At 47.4% G+C, this 20,845-nt stretch overlaps 1 long non-coding RNA gene across 2 annotated transcripts in view; it reads right to left on the minus strand.

The window, feature by feature from the left end:
* Positions 1-20,845, minus strand: part of LOC130284259 (uncharacterized) — a 91,125-nt gene that overhangs the window by 68,910 nt on the left and 1,370 nt on the right. The gene's annotated exons all lie outside the window — the stretch shown is intronic.

A 20,845-nucleotide genomic window follows, 5' to 3' on the forward strand; every position in this document is an offset into this window, starting at 1 on the left:
GCTAAATTTTCTAATTTTTCATCAAATTTTGGGGTTTTTCACCAAGAAAGGATGCAAGTATCGACAAAATTTTACCACTGTGTTAAAGTAGAATATGTCAAGAAAAAGCAATCTCTGAATCAGAATGATAAGTAAAAGCATTCCAGAGTTATTAATGTTTAAAGTGACAGTGGTCATATGTGCAAAAAATGGCCGGGTCCTAAGGTGTAAAATGGCTGGGTCCTTAAGGGGTTAAGCAGCAGACATTTGCATGGTGCTTGACTTTTAAATGAAATTTTTTATGGATGGTACATTTCACAAAAAGCCTTCCTTACAGCATTAAACCTATGTTGGAGAAATAAACCTCTTCCCACTGAAGGTATAAACTAAGACCAAATTTCCACCATCCCTGAGGAGGTGTAAAATCAAATCCTTTTACAAGGTAAACAGGCTTTTTGTTGCACTGTATAAATTAGGGAACGGTTACGAGCTGACAACTTGATGGAGGTGCAGAAATAAGAAGCTCCCCGCCTTCTCCTGTGCGACAATGTGAGTACCCTACAGAAAGGAATAAGGGCCCTCTATGGACCCACACTTCCATATGACCTTGTAGATTCTACTATTTGTCCCTTTGTCATCTCCTTAATTAAATGTATTTTTCTAAATTAGTTTCAGATCTATTTCTTTTTTAGGGTCTATTCACACGTAAAGTATTCTGCACAGATTTGATGCGCAGGATTTCAAGCTGTGTTCAGTCATTAAGTTTACATTGAAATCTGCAGGAGAAAATCCTGCGCATCAAATCAGCGCATCAAATCTGTGCAGAATACTCTAGGTGTGAATAGACCATTAGGGTAGAATTTTATCATTTCAGTCAATTTCAATCATTTAGGTCATACAGTCATCACACAAGTCATACAGTGTGCTTGGGCACAATAAATAAACACATTCATACAAAGCATGACAGTACATTATATAGCGTAGTTCTCCTAAGATATGCATTCTACCACATTCTACGCTAAGGCTATGTTCACACTACGGAATGTCTGCATAGAAAATCTCTGTGCGAACATTCCGCAAACTGCAAGCGCAGGCATAACATGTGATGGCGAATTCCAGTGTGGTTTCCGCAGAAAGAATGAACAGGTTCATTCTTTCAGTGGACATGGAAAGTGGAAAACTTGTGCACAGGGCAGCAGAATTCTGTTGAATTCAATGGCAATGGAATCTCCGTGCTGACATTCCATGCGGAATTCTGCATGTAAATTCTGACGTGTGAACAAAGCCTAACACTTCCACATGCATTATAATATCAATATCAAAGAGTAAAATGTTATATTCTGTGATCAGGTGGTGGGGTGGGGTGGAGACCATGGGGGTAGGGAGGGGCAGATAACAGGATCAAAACTACTAAGAAAACATACAAGAAAGAACTTTATGGATCGTCCAGTCATCATACAGATTATACAGTGTGCACAGGCACAAAAAATGCAATCATACAACACAATAGTACAATATACAGCACAGGTTCCCTAAGCTATACAGTGTACCACATGCTACACTAACACTCTGGCATGCATCATAAGAAACCAAGTCCAACGATGAACAATGGGGGAGATTTATCAAAACCAAAGCAGAGGAGAAGTTGCTGAGTTGCCCATAGCAACCAATCAGATCACTTCTTTCATTTTGCAAAGGCCTTTTCAAAAATGGAAGAAGAAATGTGATTGGTTGCTGTGACGGACTGACTCCGCCAAAAGTGACTTCTCCTTCCGGATGACAAGCCCCCGCATATCCCAGGCAATATCCCCAGGCAGAACTAGAGATTATTGCATCCTTGTACCCAAAGAACCAGGCAACACCAGTCTTCAGGTATAAAATCGGAACTCTTTATTGAGGAACAAGTGTCTTCTTTTATAGGAAGGACATCACAGGGGGAAGGGTCAGTAAAGACAATAAAGGTGACGGTGAGTCTAGGAGATAATCCAATAAAGGTGATTAGCTCTCCCTATACAGTGCCTTGAGTGCAAAAGGTGGAGGTGTGCAGAAGTTGGACTGTGTGCAAAAAGGAGAAGCATGTGTAGAATTAGTGTATTGTACAAAAGGTGAACCGTGTGCAACAAGTGGACCGTGTGCAAAAGGTGTATTGTGTAAAGGAGGTGGACAGTGTGCAAAAGGTCGACAGTGTGCAAAAGGTTGTATTGTGCACAGAAAGTGTATGAAAACAGTAAATAAAAGTATTTTAACTCTGAGCTTTATGTCACTGGACAACATCAACTGAGGGGTACAAATAGTGATGTCTTAAAGTCCATCCAAGTAGGTAGGGTGACTCTAGGATCTGTCACAGTTGCTATGGGCAATTGGTCAGCTTTTTCTCTGCACTGGTTTTGATAAATCTCCCCCAATGAGCTTATTCTCTAGTGTTACTTATTGAAGGTAGCTTCCCTGCAAATCAATGCTCAGGGTAAAGAATTGACTTGCAGGGAAGCTACCTCCAATAGGTGGCCCTAGAGAGGCATTTATTTTTCTTTTGAAAGAAGAACTAGTTTGCATATTTTATATTTGACTTGAGCCTCCTATGACTCCAGACTCTTAGACTCGACTGCATCTCAGCAAAGACTCAGTAACTAAGAGAGAGAAAAGACTGCTCCCAGGGCTTTTATGGGGGAGACTCTGGTGGGGTCATATTGGTAACCATTAAGTCCCCTGGTCGATGATACCTCCTGGGTAACAATCACATGACAACTCACATGACAACTGATGATCAGATACAACATTCTTATATACATATGTGATGTCCCAGTACAGGACATTGTCACGATGCCGGCTGGCAGAAGGTGGATCCTCTGTGCCAGAGAGGGATTGGCGTGGACCGTGCTAGTGGACCGGTTCTAAGTCACTACTGGTGTTCACCAGAGCCCGCCGCAAAGCGGGATGGTCTTGCTGCGGCGGTAGTGACCAGGTCGTATCCACTAGCAACGGCTCAACCTCTCTGACTGCTGAAGATAGGCGCGGTACAAGGGAGTAGACAGAAGCAAGGTCGGACGTAGCAGAAGGTCGGGGCAGGCAGCAAGGATCGTAGTCAGGGGCAACAGCAGGAGGTCTGGAACACAGGCTAGGAACACACAAGGAAACGCTTTCACTGGCACAATGGCAACAAGATCCGGCGAGGGAGTGCAGGGGAAGTGAGGTATACATAGGGAGTGCACAGGTGAACACACTAATTAGAACCACTGCGCCAATCAGCGGCGCAGTGGCCCTTTAAATCGCAGAGACCCGGCGCGCGCGCGCCCTAGGGAGCGGGGCCGCGCGCGCCGGGACAGGACCGACGGAGAGCGAGTCAGGTACGGGAGCCGGGGTGCGCATGGCGAGCGGGCGCCACCTGCATTGCGAATCGCATCCCGGCTGGAGGCAGGATCGCAGCGCACCGGGTCAGTGGATCTGACCGGAGCGCTGCAATAGCGAGAGTGTAGCGAGCGCTCCGGGGAGGAGCGGGGACCCGGAGCGCTCGGCGTAACAGTACCCCCCCCCCTTGGGTCTCCCCCTCTTCTTGGAGCCTGAGAACCTGAGGACCAGACTTTTGTCTAGGATATTGTCCTCAGGTTCCCAGGATCTCTCTTCAGGACCACAGCCCTCCCAATCGACCAAAAAAAAGGTTTTCCCTCTGACCTTCTTGGAGGCCAGTATCTCCTTAACGGAGAAGATGTCCGAGGAGCCGGAAACAGGAGTGGGAGAAACAAGTTTGGGAGAGAAACGGTTGATGATGAGTGGTTTAAGAAGAGAAACGTGAAAGGCATTGGGAATACGAAGAGAAGGAGGAAGAAGAAGTTTGTAAGAGACAGGATTAATCTGGCACAAAATTTTGAAAGGACCAAGATAGCGTGGTCCCAATTTGTAGCTGGGTACACGGAAGCGGACATATTTAGCGGAGAGCCATACCTTGTCTCCGGGAGAAAAAATGGGGGGAGCTCTTCTTTTCTTATCAGCAAACTTCTTCATGCGTGATGAAGCCTGTAAGAGAGAATTTTGGGTCTCTTTCCATATGGTGGAAAGATCACGAGTTATTTCATCCACAGCGGGCAAACCAGAGGGCAAGGGAGAAGGGAGGGGGGGAAGAGGGTGACGGCCGTACACCACGAAAAATGGGGATTTGGAAGAAGACTCAGAGACTCTGAAGTTATACGAGAATTCGGCCCATGGTAGAAGATCTGCCCAGTCATCCTGGCGGGAGGAAACAAAATGCCGTAAATAATCACCCAGGACCTGGTTAACTCTTTCTACTTGCCCATTGGACTGAGGATGATAAGCAGAAGAAAAGTTTAATTTAATCTTGAGTTGTTTACAGAGAGCCCTCCAGAATTTTGACACGAATTGGACGCCTCTATCCGAGACGATCTGCGTGGGCAACCCGTGAAGACGAAAAATGTGTACAAAAAATTGTTTTGCCAACTGAGGCGCTGAAGGAAGACCAGGAAGAGGAATAAAATGTGCCATCTTGGAAAATCGATCAACGACCACCCAAACAACAGTGTTGCCACGGGATGGGGGTAAGTCTGTAATAAAGTCCATACCAATCAGAGACCAAGGCTGTTCGGGGACAGGCAGAGGATGAAGAAGACCAGCGGGCTTCTGGCGAGGAGTCTTATCCCGGGCACAGACAGTGCAGGCCCGCACAAAATCAACAACATCCGTCTCCAGAGTCGGCCACCAATAGAAACGAGAGATGAGTTGCACAGATTTCTTGATGCCCGCATGGCCTGCGAGATGGGAGGAGTGACCCCATTTGAGGATTCCGAGGCGTTGGCGTGGAGAGACGAAGGTCTTCCCTGGAGGAGTTTGCCTGATGGAGGCTGGAGAAGTGGAGATCAGGCAGTCAGGAGGAATGATGTGTTGCGGAGAGTGCTCTACTTCCGAGGCGTCCGAGGAACGAGAGAGAGCATCGGCCCTAATGTTCTTATCGGCAGGGCGAAAGTGAATTTCAAAATTAAACCGGGCAAAGAACAGAGACCACCTGGCCTGGCGAGGATTCAGCCGTTGGGCAGACTGGAGATAGGAGAGATTCTTGTGATCGGTGTAAATAATAACTGGAAATTTTGATCCCTCCAGCAGATGCCTCCATTCCTCAAGTGCTAATTTAATGGCCAGTAGCTCTCGATCCCCAATGGAGTAGTTCCTCTCCGCCGGAGAAAAGGTCCTAGAAAAAAAACCACAAGTAACAGCATGCCCGGAAGAATTTTTTTGTAGAAGAACCGCTCCAGCTCCTACTGAGGAGGCATCAACCTCCAATAGGAAGGGTTTAGATGGGTCAGGTCTGGAGAGCACGGGAGCAGAAGAAAAGGCAGCCTTGAGCCGTTTAAAGGCGTCTTCCGCTTGAGGAGGCCATGACTTAGGATTGGCATTCTTTTTTGGTTAAGGCCACGATAGGGGCCACAATGGTGGAAAAATGAGGAATAAATTGTCTGTAATAATTGGCGAACCCCAAAAAACGTTGGATAGCACGGAGTCCGGAGGGGCGTGGCCAATCTAAGACGGCAGAGAGTTTGTCTGGATCCATTTGTAGTCCCCGGCCAGAGACCAAGTATCCTAGGAAAGGAAGAGATTGACATTCAAACAGACATTTCTCCATTTTGGCATAAAGTTGATTGTCACGAAGTCTCTGAAGAACCATGCGGACATGTTGGCGGTGTTCTTCTAGGTTGGCAGAAAAAATCAGAATATCGTCCAGATACACAACAACACAGGAATATAAGAGATCACGAAAAATTTCATTAACAAAGTCTTGGAAGACGGCAGGGGCGTTGCACAGGCCAAAGGGCATGACCAGATACTCAAAGTCCATCTCTAGTGTTAAATGCCGTTTTCCATTCATCCCCCTCCCTGATGCGGATGAGATTATAAGCACCTCTTAAGTCCAGTTTGGTAAAGATGTGGGCACCTTGGAGGCGATCAAAGAGTTCAGAGATAAGAGGTAGAGGATAGCGGTTCTTTACCGTGATTTTATTAAGACCGCGGTAGTCAATGCAAGGACGTAGGGAGCCATCTTTTTTGGACACAAAGAAAAATCCAGCTCCGGCAGGAGAGGAGGATTTGCGGATAAAGCCCTTTTTTAAATTTTCCTGGATGTACTCAGACATAGCAAGAGTCTCTGGGGCGGACAGAGGATAAATTCTGCCCCGGGGTGGAGTAGTGCCCGGGAGGAGGTCAATAGGACAGTCATAAGGCCTGTGAGGAGGTAGAGTCTCAGCTTGTTTTTTGCAAAATACATCAGCAAAGTCCATATAGGCCTTAGGGAGACCGGTTACAGGGGGAACCACAGGGTCGCGGCAGGGAGTACTGGGAACCGGTTTAAGGCAGTCCTTGAAACAAGAGGTACCCCAACTCTTGATCTCCCCTGTGGACCAATCCAGGGTTGGGGAATGGTGTTGTAGCCAGGGTAGTCCAAGGAGAATTTCAGAAGTGCAATTGGGGAGGACCAAAAACTCAATTTTTTCGTGATGAGGTCCGATGCACATTAGGAGGGGCTCCGTGCGAAAACGTATGGTACAGTCCAATCTTTCATTGTTAACACAATTGATGTAGAGGGGTCTGGCGAGACTGGTCACCGGGATGTTGAACCTGTTGATGAGAGAGGCCAAGATAAAATTTCCTGCAGATCCGGAATCCAAGAAGGCCATAGTAGAGAAGGAGAAGGTAGAGGCAGATATCCGCACAGGCACAGTAAGACGTGGAGAAGCAGAGTTGACATCAAGGACTGTCTCACGTTTGTGCGGAGTCAGCGTACGTCTTTCCAGGCGGGGAGGACGGATAGGACAATCCTTCAGGAAGTGTTCGGTACCGGCACAGTACAGGCAGAGATTCTCCATGCGGCGTCGTGTCCTCTCTTGAGGTGTCAGGCGAGACCGGTCAACTTGCATAGCCTCCACGGCGGGAGGCACAGGAACGGATTGCAGAGGACCAGAGGAGAGAGGAGCCGGGGAGAAAAAACGCCTCGTGCGAACAAAGTCCATATCCTGGCGGAGCTCCTGACGCCTTTCGGAAAAACGCATGTCAATGCGAGTGGCTAGATGAATGAGTTCATGTAGGTTAGCAGGGATTTCTCGTGCGGCCAGAACATCTTTAATGTTGCTGGATAGGCCTTTTTTAAAGGTCGCGCAGAGGGCCTCATTATTCCAGGATAGTTCTGAAGCAAGAGTACGGAATTGTACGGCGTACTCGCCAACGGAAGAATTACCCTGGACCAGGTTCAACAGGGCAGTCTCAGCAGAAGAGGCTCGGGCAGGTTCCTCAAAGACACTTCGAATTTCCGAGAAGAAGGAGTGTACGGAGGCAGTGACGGGGTCATTGTGGTCCCAGAGCGGTGTGGCCCATGACAGAGCTTTTCCAGACAGAAGGCTGACTACGAAAGCCACCTTAGACCTTTCAGTAGGAAACTGGTCCGACATCATCTCCAAGTGCAGGGAACATTGAGAAAGAAAGCCACGGCAAAATTTAGAGTCCCCATCAAATTTATCCGGCAAGGATAGTCGTAGGCCTGAAGCGGCCACTCGCTGCGGAGGAGGTGCAGGAGCTGGCGGAGGAGATGATTGCTGAAGCTGAGGTAGTAGCTGCTGTAGCATCACGGTCAGTTGAGACAGCTGGTGGCCTTGTTGCGCTATCTGTTGTGACTGCTGGGCGACCACCGTGGTGAGGTCGGCGACAACTGGCAGAGGAACTTCAGCGGGATCCATGGCCGGATCTACTGTCACGATGCCGGCTGGCAGAAGGTGGATCCTCTGTGCCAGAGAGGGATTGGCGTGGACCGTGCTAGTGGACCGGTTCTAAGTCACTACTGGTGTTCACCAGAGCCCGCCGCAAAGCGGGATGGTCTTGCTGCGGCGGTAGTGACCAGGTCGTATCCACTAGCAACGGCTCAACCTCTCTGACTGCTGAAGATAGGCGCGGTACAAGGGAGTAGACAGAAGCAAGGTCGGACGTAGCAGAAGGTCGGGGCAGGCAGCAAGGATCGTAGTCAGGGGCAACGGCAGGAGGTCTGGAACACAGGCTAGGAACACACAAGGAAACGCTTTCACTGGAACAATGTCAACAAGATCCGGCGAGGGAGTGCAGGGGAAGTGAGGTATACATAGGGAGTGCACAGGTGAACACACTAATTAGAACCACTGCGCCAATCAGCGGCGCAGTGGCCCTTTAAATCGCAGAGACCCGGCGCGCGCGCGCCCTAGGGAGCGGGGCCGCGCGCGCCGGGACAGGACCGACGGAGAGCGAGTCAGGTACGGGAGCCGGGGTGCGCATCGCGAGCGGGCGCCACCTGCATCGCGAATCGCATCCCGGCTGGAGGCAGGATCGCAGCGCACCGGGTCAGTGGATCTGACCGGAGCGCTGCAATAGCGAGAGTGTAGCGAGCGCTCCGGGGAGGAGCGGGGACCCGGAGCGCTCGGCGTAACAGACATGGTCCTATACTACCCTTAGGCGCTGTCAGGTTGAAACCCTCAGTGACCTGGGGCTCCCCTGCAAGGTCTCCCCCTGTTGTTCCATAATGTTGTGTATATCACTTTAATGCCTAGACAGTATCCTTATGTATAGGTAGTATAAAATACCTGTGGGAGGTCTCAAGGACCTGTTTAAGTTTGTCACATGTTATGTTATGCAGTCACATGATTTGTTGTCACATGTTCTCCCAGAGAGCACCAGCTTAACCAATGACCCACAGCTTGACCAATGGGCTTTAGTTCAGCCCCCCACTATATAAAGGGGCGGCTATTACAATTTCTCTCAGAACAGATTCCATCTACTACTGAGCACAGCAACCACCAGAGATCTCAATGGAAGTGATCAGCATCTGGAAGGCCCCAAAAGTCATTCCAGTAAGTCTCAAGTCTATGTCTGCTGTCACTGAAACTAGTCAAGTCCTGCATATAGTCAAGTCAAGTCCATTCTCGAGTCAAGTTAATTACAAGTATGTTGGTCCAGCAAGCTGCGAGGTCCTTCTGGGTCCTGGTGACAACTCTTGTACTGGGCCACCACACCGCCATTAAGATTTCTCCCATACAAGACTTCTCCACAGAACCGGCCAAACAAACATTTTAGGCTTCTTTCTCCAGTACAATACCCACCTATTTACAAACTCCCCATGTTTATTGTAACACACAGTAATAGTACCCGCTTTGCAGTCCCATAAGTTGCAAGTAGCAAGTTGTTAGGCCCCCAAACTGCCCCCGTATATAGTTGGCGGCCACCATACTGTCCTGCTTTGCTGCTCTTCTGATCCTCTGGTCTGGGGACCTATTGCTATGGCGCATAGCAGTAGGTCCCCAGTCTGCAGGGGCAGTGGAGCAACAAAGCTGATGGTAGTTACTGCCCACAGCAGCCCAGTGACCTCTTTGCTGTCCTCCTGCTTCGCTCCTCGGTGAAGTGACGTCAGCCTACCATTTCTTTCAAATTGGTCCAGACCAGTAACCAGTGGCTGTGGCTGCTATTACTGTTTTTTTTTTTTCAAGTACCCCCTGGAGAACTGCTAAGTACCCCTGGGGGTACTTGTACCCCATGTTGAGAACCACTGCACTAACCCACCATGACAGACCCGTATGCCATGGGGACGTTAATGGAGTAGTTATAGAAGTTATAGAATGCAGGGGTCCGACCGCTGGGACCCCCATGATTTCCTGAACGGGGCGCTGCCCCCTCTATGTATCTCTATGGGATACATGGACGGGGCATGTTGGCCACCGCTCCGTGCGGGGGTTGGCACGCTTCCTTTCAGCAGAGTGCTGGAGCCCTTTTTAGGAGAGGGACATCCGCGATCTATAACTTTTCCTCTATCCTTTGGATAGGGGATAAGTTATATTTCACTACAGAATTCCTTTAACCCCTTAAGGATGCCGGGCGTATACGCCCCCGTTTTAAAGTCCTTAAGGACTGAGGGTGTATGGGTATGCTCGTGGGAATTCCGGTCCCTGCTGCTCGGCGGGCGGGGACCGGACCGGACCGGAGTAACTGCTGATATCTATCAGCAGGCACCCCGTGTAAACCCCTGGGGGGGGTCCTGAGACCCCCCCATGTCGGCGATTCTGGGTCAATCGGGTCTCTGGTGACCTGGTGACCCAGAAAAAAGGGTGAATGGGGCTGTCTGAGACAGCCCCATTCACCCATACCTAGTAGGAGTGAGGTAGCAAGGGTGCCACCTCACGATCACATGATTGATTGGTCGGAACTACCGACCAATCACGACCCTGCTGGGCGATGATTGGGACGGCGGGGGTCTCCAACCTTGCCCTGGTCCAGCGGGGATCCCCTCATGTGCGGTGGTGGCGACAGGAGCAACAGGATCGGTGGCAGCAGCGGCGGAAGTCCTGGCGGCAGGATACAGCAGGAGGTGAGGCCTGATCACCTCCTGCTGTTGTTTAGCAACAACTCACAGCATGCAAAGGGCATGCTGAGAGTTGTAGTTTTGCAACAGCTGGAGTTCCAACTGCAACTCCCAGCATGCCCTTTGGTAGTCTGTGCATGCTGGGGGTTGTAGTTATGCAACATTTCCCCCCCCCCCTCCCATGTGAATGTACAGGGTACATTCACACGGGCGGGTCTACAGTGAGCTTTCTGCTGCGAGTCCGCAGCAGCTCGAACTCACAGTGAGAAACTCACTGTAAACCCGCCCGTGTGAATGTACCCTAAAAACACTATACTACACCTACACCAAATAAGAAGTAAAACACTACATATACACATACCCCTACACTGTCCCCTCCCCCCCCCCCCCATTAAAAATGTCTTGTACAGCACTGTTTTAAAACAAAGCCTCCAGCTGTTTAAAAACAACAACTCCCAGTATTGCCAGACAGCCACTGACTGTCCAGGCATGCAGGGAGTTTTGCAACAGCTGGAGACACCCAATTTGGGCATTAAATGCGCATGGCTCTCTCTCACTTAGGAGCCCTATCATATTTCAAGGAAACAGTTTAGGGCCACAGATGGGGTATCTCTGTACTCGGGAGAAATTGCATTACAAATTTTGGGGGGCTTTTTTCTCCTTTTACTGCTTATGAAAAGGTAAAGTTGGGGTCTACACCAGCATGTTAGTGTAAAAAAAATATATTTTTACACTAACATGCTGGTGTTGCCCCATACTTTTAATTTTCACAAGCGGTAAAAGGAAAAAAAGACTCCCCAAATTTTTTACGCAATTTCTCCTGAGTACAGAACTACCCCATATGTGGGCGTAATGTGCTCTGCGGGTGCACAACATGGCTCAGAAGTGAGAGCGTGCCATGTACATTTGAGGTCTAAATTGGTGATTTACACAGGGGTGGCTGATTTTACAGCGGTTCTGACATAAACGCAAAACAATAAATACCCAGATGTAACCCCCTTTTGGAAACTACACCCATCACTGAATTTAACAAGGGGTATAGTGAGCCTTAACACCCCACAGGTGTTTGACGAATTTTCGTTAAAGTTGGATGTGAAAATGAAAAAAAAAAAAAATTTCACTAAAATACTGGTGTTACCCTAAATTTTTCATTTTCGCAAGGGAGATTAGGAAAAAGCCCCCCAAAATTTGTAGCCTCATTTCTTCTGAGTAAGAACATACTCCATATGTGGATGTAAAGTGCTCTGCGGGCACACTACAATGCTCAGAGGAAAAGGAGTGCCATTGGGAGAGAGAATGTGTCTGAAATTGAAGGCCACATGTGTTTACAAAGCCCCCATAGTGCCAGAACAGTTGACCCCCCCCCCCCCCTACATGTGACCCCATTTTGGAAACTACACAACTCACATATTGTAATAAGGGGTACAGTGAGCATTTACACCCCACAGGTGTCTGACAGATTCTTGGAACAGTGGGCTTTATAAAATGTGGCATGCCCCCCAAAAACCATTTCAGAAAAAATCACTCTCCAAAATCCCATTGTCGCTTCTTCCCTTCTGAGCCTTGTAGTGCACCCACAGAGCACTTGACATCCACACATGAGGTATTTCCTTACTCGAGAGAAATTGGGTTACACATTTTGGGGGTCTTTTTCTCCTTTTATGCCTTGTAAAATTTTAAAAAAACTGGGTCTACAAGAACATGCGAGTGTAAAAAATGAAGAATTTGAAATTTCTCCTTCACCTTCCTACAATTCCTGTGAAACACCTAAAGGATTAACACACTTTCTCAATGTCATTTTGAATACTTTGGGGGGTGCAATTTCATGAAATTTTGGGATTTTTTTTTACCAAGAAAGGATGCAAGTAACAACGAAAATTTACCACTGTGTTAAAGTAGCATATGTCACGAAAAAACTATCTCGGAATCAGAATAATCGGTAAAAGCATTCCAGAGTTATTAATGCATAAGGTGACAGTGGTCAGAATTGCAAAAAAAGGGCTCAGTCCTTAAGGTGAAAAAGGGCTCAGTCCTTAAGGGTTAAAGGAGTACTCCTGGATGCAAAAATTGTCATTCAGACTGGCGACAAAAAAATGAAGAGAGACATACCTCCGGTCGCTCCTCCGGTGCCTCTGGTAACCCGCTCCTGCCTCCCCCGCGATCTGCCGCGGAGGAGGCTGGAGCAGGTTACCAGAGGCATCGGGGGAATGACGGCAGGTGTGTATCTCTTTGGGGAAGATTTATCAAGGGATTTAGAGCTCTTTTTTTGCTTACAAAAGTCGCACATAAAGTCACATCTGCGCCTAAGCAATTTTTTTTTGCAACTTTTGGCTGTAAGCAAGAATCTACAAAAGAACTTATGAATGCAAATTTCAGTTTTAACTTTGCAGTGGTCAGGGATTTATCAGGTGCGACAGTCGCACAAAAGTCGCAACCGCCTCCAAAGCAGCGTAAATGTAAGCCAGCCTGGACCTGAAATCACGTCCCCGACTCTCCTCCTGTGTGTCACGTCCTCCCCACCTTCACCTATCTTTGCCTCGACGACGCTCGCAGCAGCCCTAGCTCCAGATCTCCCACCCGCTGGCTAGCCGCTACAGGAGTACAACTCCCAGCATGCCCTGTCAGTGAGAACATGCTGGTAGTTGTAGTTGTAACAGCTGGTAGTTGCGGGCGGGTGGCCGGGGAGCGGCGCTGGCTGGCTGCAAGGAATTTGAAACTACACTGTAATTTTATATTTCCAAGGCTGAGCTGTAATTGGCCGGTTGGTCTCATCCAATTACAGCTTAGGATGGGATATATGAAGTTTCAGTGTAGTTTCTTATTCCTTGCAGCCGGCCAGTGCTGCTCACAGGCCAGGTGTTTTGTTTTTTTTTGTTTAAATTTACTTTGCAGGCTTAGTAGTGGAAGCTGTCTTATAGATGGAATCATTACTAAGGCTGGGTTCACACTACGTTTTGTCCCATACGGGAGCGCATACGGCAGGGGGGAGCTAAAACCTCGCGCTCCCGTATGTGACCGTATGCTCTCCCGTATGTCATTCATTTCAATGAGCCGGCCGGAGTGAAACGTTCGGTCCGGTCGGCTCATTTTTGCGCCGTATGCGCTTTTACAACCGGACCTAAAACTGTGGTCAATCATGGTTTTAGGTCCGGTTGTAAAAGCGCATACGGCGCAAAAATGAGCCGACCGGACCGAACGTTTCACTCCGGTCGGCTCATTGAAATGAATGACATACGGGAGCGCATACGGTCACATACGGGAGCGCGAGGTTTTAGCTCCCCCCTGCCGTATGCGCTCCCGTATGGGAGAAAACGTAGTGTGAACCCAGCCTTAGCCAGGGCTTAGTGCTAGCCCCAAAAACAGCTAGTGCTAACCCGCCACAGGGGTGCTGAGAAGAGCCAGTACCAACAGGCCCACAACATAGAAAAAGGTGCTCCTGGGTCTAGGCGATAACAGACTGGCATTATTTAGGCTGGGGAGGGCCAGTAACAATGGTTCTCGTTCACCATGGTAACGTCAGGCTGTTGCTGTTTAGTTGGTATCTGGCTGAGAATGAAAATAGGGGGAACCCCACACATTTTTTTTGCAGAAAACAGTTGGGGGTTATTCATATTTTCATTCTCAGCCAGATACCAACCAAGCAACAACAGCCTGATGTTACCAATTTTTATTTATTTTTTATAATTCAGAATCACTTTTCTATTGTTTATTACTTTGTGTAGGGCTGTTATATAATTGCATTAATTTTTGAGTAGATTTTTTCTGTCTGAATTCATGTATACATACACATCCATTGTTCCATTTCCATGTTTTCCACGTCTTTATTAAGTGTAATATCATGATACATGTGATGTTCCTAAGAAAGTATTTAAAGTTTGGATTTTATCCTGTGTGTTATGCCATGACTAAGGACCTGTAACTGTCCGAAACGCGTCGGCTCCTGCCTGATGCAAGTTTGAATCTGCTGATCCTACAATAAAATACCTGTAGTTTCACCGCACTTGGCGCTGAACATTCCTTTGTTATATCGTTGATCCGGTCTGAGGACGCTGCCGGCTAGCCCGTGCGCTGGTGCTGGAAACACAAGGTAGAGAGCTGTCCACACACAGTGATGTTACCAAAGTGGCTAAGGACCCAATGGGTGCCGCTGCCCCTTCTCTCCCCCTGTCTATCGGCGCCGCTGCCCCATTGCCGGCGCCGCTTCTCTCCCCCTGGCTATCGGTGCCGGCAATGGGGCAGCGGCACCAATAGCCAGGGGGAGAGAAGGGGAAGCGGCGCTGATAGCAGGGGGAGAGAAGCGGCGGCAGCAGGGCTCTAGACCCCAGGATAGGCAGGAGCAGAGAAGCCGGCAGCGCTGGCGGTCACTGCACCTGCAAAAGCCGCTGCAGTTCATTGATTTAAAGCGCCCACTTTAAATCATTGAACTGCAGCGGCTTATCGGCGTAGAACACGCAGGTAGACTTTAGGCTAAAAATTTTTGCCTAAAAAATGCGTGTTATATGCCGATAAATACGGTATGTTTTTTTACTGCCGTCAGTCTGATTGACAGTTTTTGCATCCCGGAGTACTCCTTTAATATAGAGATAGCTGTCAATCATCTAAGGACCGCCCACTTGACTACTTAGCCCAGAGTAGAGATTTATAAAGGCTATCCGGGCACGCTGGGAGTTGTAGTTTTGCAACAGCTGGAGGCACCCTGGTTGGTAAACACTGTACTACACTGCCACATTGATACAGATACAGAGTGGTGCTGTTTCTTAAAAAATTTGATTTGTTTTTTTCTTATGCAACTCTTATTAACAGATAACATACCTATATCTATTGAAAAACGTTATCGTAATAAATATATATATTGGGATCGACCGATATCGATTTTTTAGGGCCAATACTGATACCGTTAACCTGTGAACGTCAAGGCCGATTGCCGATAACTTATGCCGATATCCCGGCATAAGTTAACGGCTATTCCCCATCCGATAATCAGTCGATCCCTAATATATATATATATATATATATATATATATATAAGCCGATGGCTGTCCGGGCATGCTGGGAGTTGTAGTTTTGCAGCATCTGGAGGTCCGCAGGTTGAAGACCACTGCGGCCTCCGTCATCATCCAGACCCCCCTTTTGTTTTCTACTCACCTCCCCTTGGTGGGAAGGAAGGGTGAGCTGGTCCGGGCCGTCCATATTCGACGTCCTATGCTGCAGGGACAGTCCGGTGGGGAGGGTTAGTCGTTGCGGGCTGTCCATCCTCACCGGGAGGCCCTCTTCTCCGCTCCGGGCCGGCCCCAGACTAGTGACGCGCAGGGACGTCCGTGTGCAGCAGACGTCCGTGACGTCCCTGCGCGGTGGCATCAAGGCAGCATCACTAGTCCGGAGCCGGCCCGGAGCGGCGAAGAGGGCCTCCCGGTGAGGATGGACAGCCCGCATCGACTAACCCTCCCCACCGGACGGTCCCTGCAGCATAGATGGCCCAGACCAGCTCACCCTTCCTTCCCACCGAGGGGAGGTGAGTAGAAAACGAAAGGGGGGGTCTGGATGATGACGAAGGCCGCAGTGGTGTTCAACCTGTGAACCTCCAGATGTTTCAAAACTACAACTCCCAGCATGCCCAGACAGCCGATGGCTGTACGGGCATGCTGGGAGTTGTAGTTTTGCAACATCTGGAGATTCGCACGTTGAAAACCGCTGAGAATGGATGGACAGGCGGTGATGATGAAGGGGGGGGGGATGATGACGAGGGGGACGATGACGAGGGGAATGATGACGGGGTTATGATGTCGGGGGTCTGGATGATGACATGGGATGATGACGAGGTGATAATGACAGGGTGATGATGACAGGGTGATAATGACAGGGTGATGATGAAGGGGGTGTTAATGACGGGGGTCTGGATGATGACAGGGGGGGGGATGATGTATCCCCCCCCCCCCTAGGCTTATAGTCGAGTTAACAACTTTTCCTGGGTTTTTGGGGTGAAATTAGGGGCCTCGGCTTATATTCGGGACGACTTATACTCGAGTATATACGGTGTGTATATTTATATATATATATATATATATATATATATTATATATAAATATATAACACCTCCATTGCATTCTATTGTTGAGGCCATAGAGGCACTCCGCTTTTCCAGATACAGAAATAATGAAAACACTTATATTCCACGCTTATAAGAGCAGAGCTACAAATCCAGTAAACCGCAGTTGTATAATGATTTTGTGCTTTTCCGCTGCCTTGTGGATGGTGTCTGGCAGGAGATGGAAAATCCTAATGAGATGTCTAAGAACGTCTGAAACAAATGTACGAGGGTTTACGAGCTGTATGTCAGATGCGGAGAGAATGGTGCCACTAAATTGGCTCTGGAAGGCACATTGTGCATTGAAGATGCCCATTGGCACCCACACCGCAGTCTGTACACAAACATAAGATACAGTAGTCGCTTTTGTCACACAGATGTGTGGGTGGCGCGGATTGAACGTGGCACCGATCCAAGAGTTAGAAGCAAACTCGTTCGCTGACAATGTCATGCTGAGTTACCAGTAAAAGGCTTTATAGCCGTCATCTCTGCTCTGTAACAAAAATGACATTTCTGGAAGCTTCAACACTGAAGCCCTAAAAATAGAAGGTTCTGATAGGTAATCAGTGTTTTCCAACCAGGGTGACTCCAGCTGTTGCAAAACTACAACTCCCAGCATGCCCGGACAGCCGTAGGCTGTCCGGGCATGCTGGGAGTTGTAGTTTTGCAACAGCTGGAGGCACCCTGGTTAGGAAACACTGTCATAAATACTTGCATTCTTGTGTGGCTCTTGCAATTCTGTTGCACAATGAAGACGCACAAACGAATATGATGCTATAACCTATTGTGAAGGGCCTCATCCTGCCCTATCTATATAGCCAAGAAGAAAAGTTATGCAAAGCAGCTCAATCATGCCACCTATTCTTTAAAAAGTACCTCCCATGATCTTGTTACATTTTATAATCCTCCCAGTTCACTGCTCCCATCATGATAAACCACCCCCTGCCTTTATTTTATAAAAAAAAAAATTTGTTTTCTACCTTGAAATTGCTCTGTATTTTCTGCTCAGACTGGGAAGGGGCGTTACCCAGCAGACGTGACATCATCTGAAGCCATACAGGGGAGAACTTCCTCCCTCACTCTGCTACACACAGCCCAGAGAAGTTCAGTGTGATGTGAGCTATGATTGGCTAAGGCGGCAAACATCCCTCTCAGCACTCCAGACTGCATTTCCGGATTTTAGACTTTTGCCAGGCCAGCAGGAGTCCAAAGTATGTGCAAGAGATGGGGGAAAATGTACTCTGGACAAGTAGGGAGACACCTAGTGGCAGCTTTTTTAAACACAAATAAAACATAGAAAACATCTTTTTTTTTTTAAACAAAGTACAATAATTTTTTTTACCATAAGGAGTACAATAGCAGAAATCTGTTTTAATGAGAGTGCCTTTAAACTTCAGTGCTTTACTCCAACCCGTGAGTCTTAGAAACTGACCGGGAATGTATGCCAGATATTTCTCTAGAAGGAAAGAATGCCCATCTGTTTCAGGAGGATAGCCCGATTGGGGCTATCCAGGAGACCTGGCACCTTATGAACTGTTATAAGGATACTTTATGGTGTGCTAGGAATTACCTAATTATCAACTCGGAGAGGATGTTCGGCCATGACGGGGCGGAGGCTTGAGACATCACGGTCATGCCCCGCTTATGACATCATGGCTACGCCCCCTCAATGCAAGTCTATGGGAGGGTGTGTGTCACACCCCCTCCCATAGACTTGCATTGAGGGGGCGTGGCCGTGACATCACGGGCCTTTGGTGCTGCATCCCAGCGACCCCCCGCAATCAGACATCTTATCCCCTATCCTTAGAATAGGACATAAAATGTCTAGAGGTGGAATACCCCTTTAACTCCTTAAGGACTTAGGACGTATGAGTACGTCCTAAGTCCGGTCCCTGTCTATAACGCGGGGTCCCGGCGGGACCCCGCGTCATAGCGGGATGGTCCCGGCGCCTATTCACAGCTGGGACCCGCGGCTAATAGCACGCGGCCGCGATCGTTCGGCCACGCACTATTAACCCTTCCGATGCGGCGCTCAAAGCTGAGTGACGCATCAAAAGTGAAAGTAAATGCTTCCCGGCTGCTCAGTCGGGCTGATCGGGGTCATCGCGAGAAAATCGTGATGCCGCGATCAAATCGCAATGCCCCGATCAGCTAAGCTACTCGGAGAGAAGAAGGTCCCTACCTTCTTCCGTCGGCGTCCGGGCTCCGATTGATTACTCCCAGCCTGAGTTACAGGCTGGAGCAATCAACCGCCGATTACACAGCTTGTTGCCATGCAACGGCAAGGCAACAATCTGTGTATGCAATCAGCCATTGCAAGCTCATAGGTCCCAATAGGAGCTATGAGCTCGCAAAAAAAAAGTGTAAAAAAAAAAAAAGTTAACCCTTTCAGGTATTCCCTTCTGAAATAAAAGTTTAAATCACCCGGCATTTCCTAGTAACAAAATAAAACAGTGTAAATAAAAATAAACATATGTGGTATCACCGCGTGCAGAAATGTCCGAATTATAAAAAATATACCACTTTTTAAACCGCACGGTCAATGGCATACGCGCAAAAAAATTCTAAAGTCCAAAATAGCGCATTTTTATCACTTTTTATACCACAAAAAAATGAATAAAAAATGATCAAAAAGTCTGATCAGAACCAAAATGGTACCGCTAAAAACTTCAGATCACAGCACAAAAAATTAGCCCTCATAGCGCCCTGAAAAAATAAAAAAGTTATAGGGCTCAGAAAATAACAATTTTAAACGTATACATTTTCCTGCATGTATTTATGATTTTTTTCTGAAGTGATACAAAATCAAACCTATACAAGTAGGGTATCATTTTAACCGTATGGACCTACAAAATAAACATAAGGTGTCATTTTTACCGAAAAATGTACTGCGTCGAAACGGAAGCCCCCAAAATTTACAAAATGGCATTTTTTCTTCAAGTTTGTCGCACAATGAATTTTTTTTCCGTTTCGCCCTGGATTTTTCGGTAAAATTACTAATGTCACTGTAAAGTAGAATTGGTGGCGCAAAAAATAAGCCATAATAAAGATTTTTCGGTACAAAATTGAAAGGGTTATGATTTTTTAAAGGCAAGGGGGAAAAAACGAAAATGCAAAAACGTGAAATCGCTCAGTCCTTAAGGGTTAAATAAGTAAGCTGTCATGTAATTCACAGTCACATCTATAGGGAGGTCCTATAGGGAGAGATACTCTTTCCAGTGGCTCTTCATTGGCTAATAGCAGGGGTCAAGGGGGACTTCCTCTATCACATCTGGTATGTCCTAAAATAGTATATAGACAGGGGTTGTATAAAAATGAACTCTGTCGCAGTCTCTGCACAGTCTCTGTCCGCCTTGCGCTCTTTATCATTCTGATATTGTACAGGACTATTATTAAGTGTTACAGCATCACATTCATCCTCTGATAAAGAAAACTCCCATCTTCTGGCTCTGGTTTTCTTTTCTGTTGCATGACAAGTATGAATGCGAAAACTCTTATTTTATGCCATAAAGTACATTGGATCCTGAATCACTGTTCTCATCCAAGTTCTGGAAATATCACTTTATGGCTCTCTGTGCTATTTTGGGGGGAATAAAGCTGCCAGCGCCACCGCACCAAGCTGTTTTCCTCAATGATGTAGGTGTCATGTACAACACTCTACCTATCACGAGTTATAGAAAACAATGAATCACCCAGGATTACGAGGACCGAGCATATGTTCACCTAAATATTATCATGATCTACGACCCACCATGTGCGCACCATTCACCAAGCACCACTCTCTACTACGGCGAGTAGCTAATTCTTTTTAAGAAAACATATTCCTTTTAGAGGGTTGTCTGTATTTTATGTTCTATATTCTATTATAGAATTCTTAGTTAAAGGGGTACTCCAGAAAGTTAAACTTAATCCTTCCAGTACTTATCAGCTGCTGTATGCTTCAGAGGAAGTTGCATTTCTTTCTGGAGTTCTTTTTTGTCTGACCACAGTGCTCTCTGCTGACACCTCTGTCCATATTAGGAACTGTCCAGAGCAGGAGAGGTTTGCTATGGGGATCTGCTCCTACTCTGGACAGTTCCTGACATGGACAGAGGTGTCATCAGAAAACACTGTGGTAAGAGAAAAAAAAGAAATTCAAAAAGAAAAGAACATCCTGTGGAGCATACAGCAGCTGATAAGTACTGGAAGGATTAAGATTTTTTAATAGAAGTAATTTACAAATCTGTTTAACATTCTGGAACCAGTTCATTGGAATTTTTTTTTTCCATCAGGGTACCCCTTTAATAGATGGAGGGGTCATCTGTTCATAATCCCCATTTATTTGGCCAGAGTGGAGAAAGGTTACAAAGAGCATCTCTTGCTCTGGATGACCAGTCCTGTCCTTCATTATACAGACAAACCATTCATTTGAATGG

The sequence above is a fragment of the Hyla sarda genome, chromosome 8 (genome assembly GCF_029499605.1).
Source record: "Hyla sarda isolate aHylSar1 chromosome 8, aHylSar1.hap1, whole genome shotgun sequence".
NCBI classification, from domain to species: domain Eukaryota; kingdom Metazoa; phylum Chordata; class Amphibia; order Anura; family Hylidae; genus Hyla; species Hyla sarda.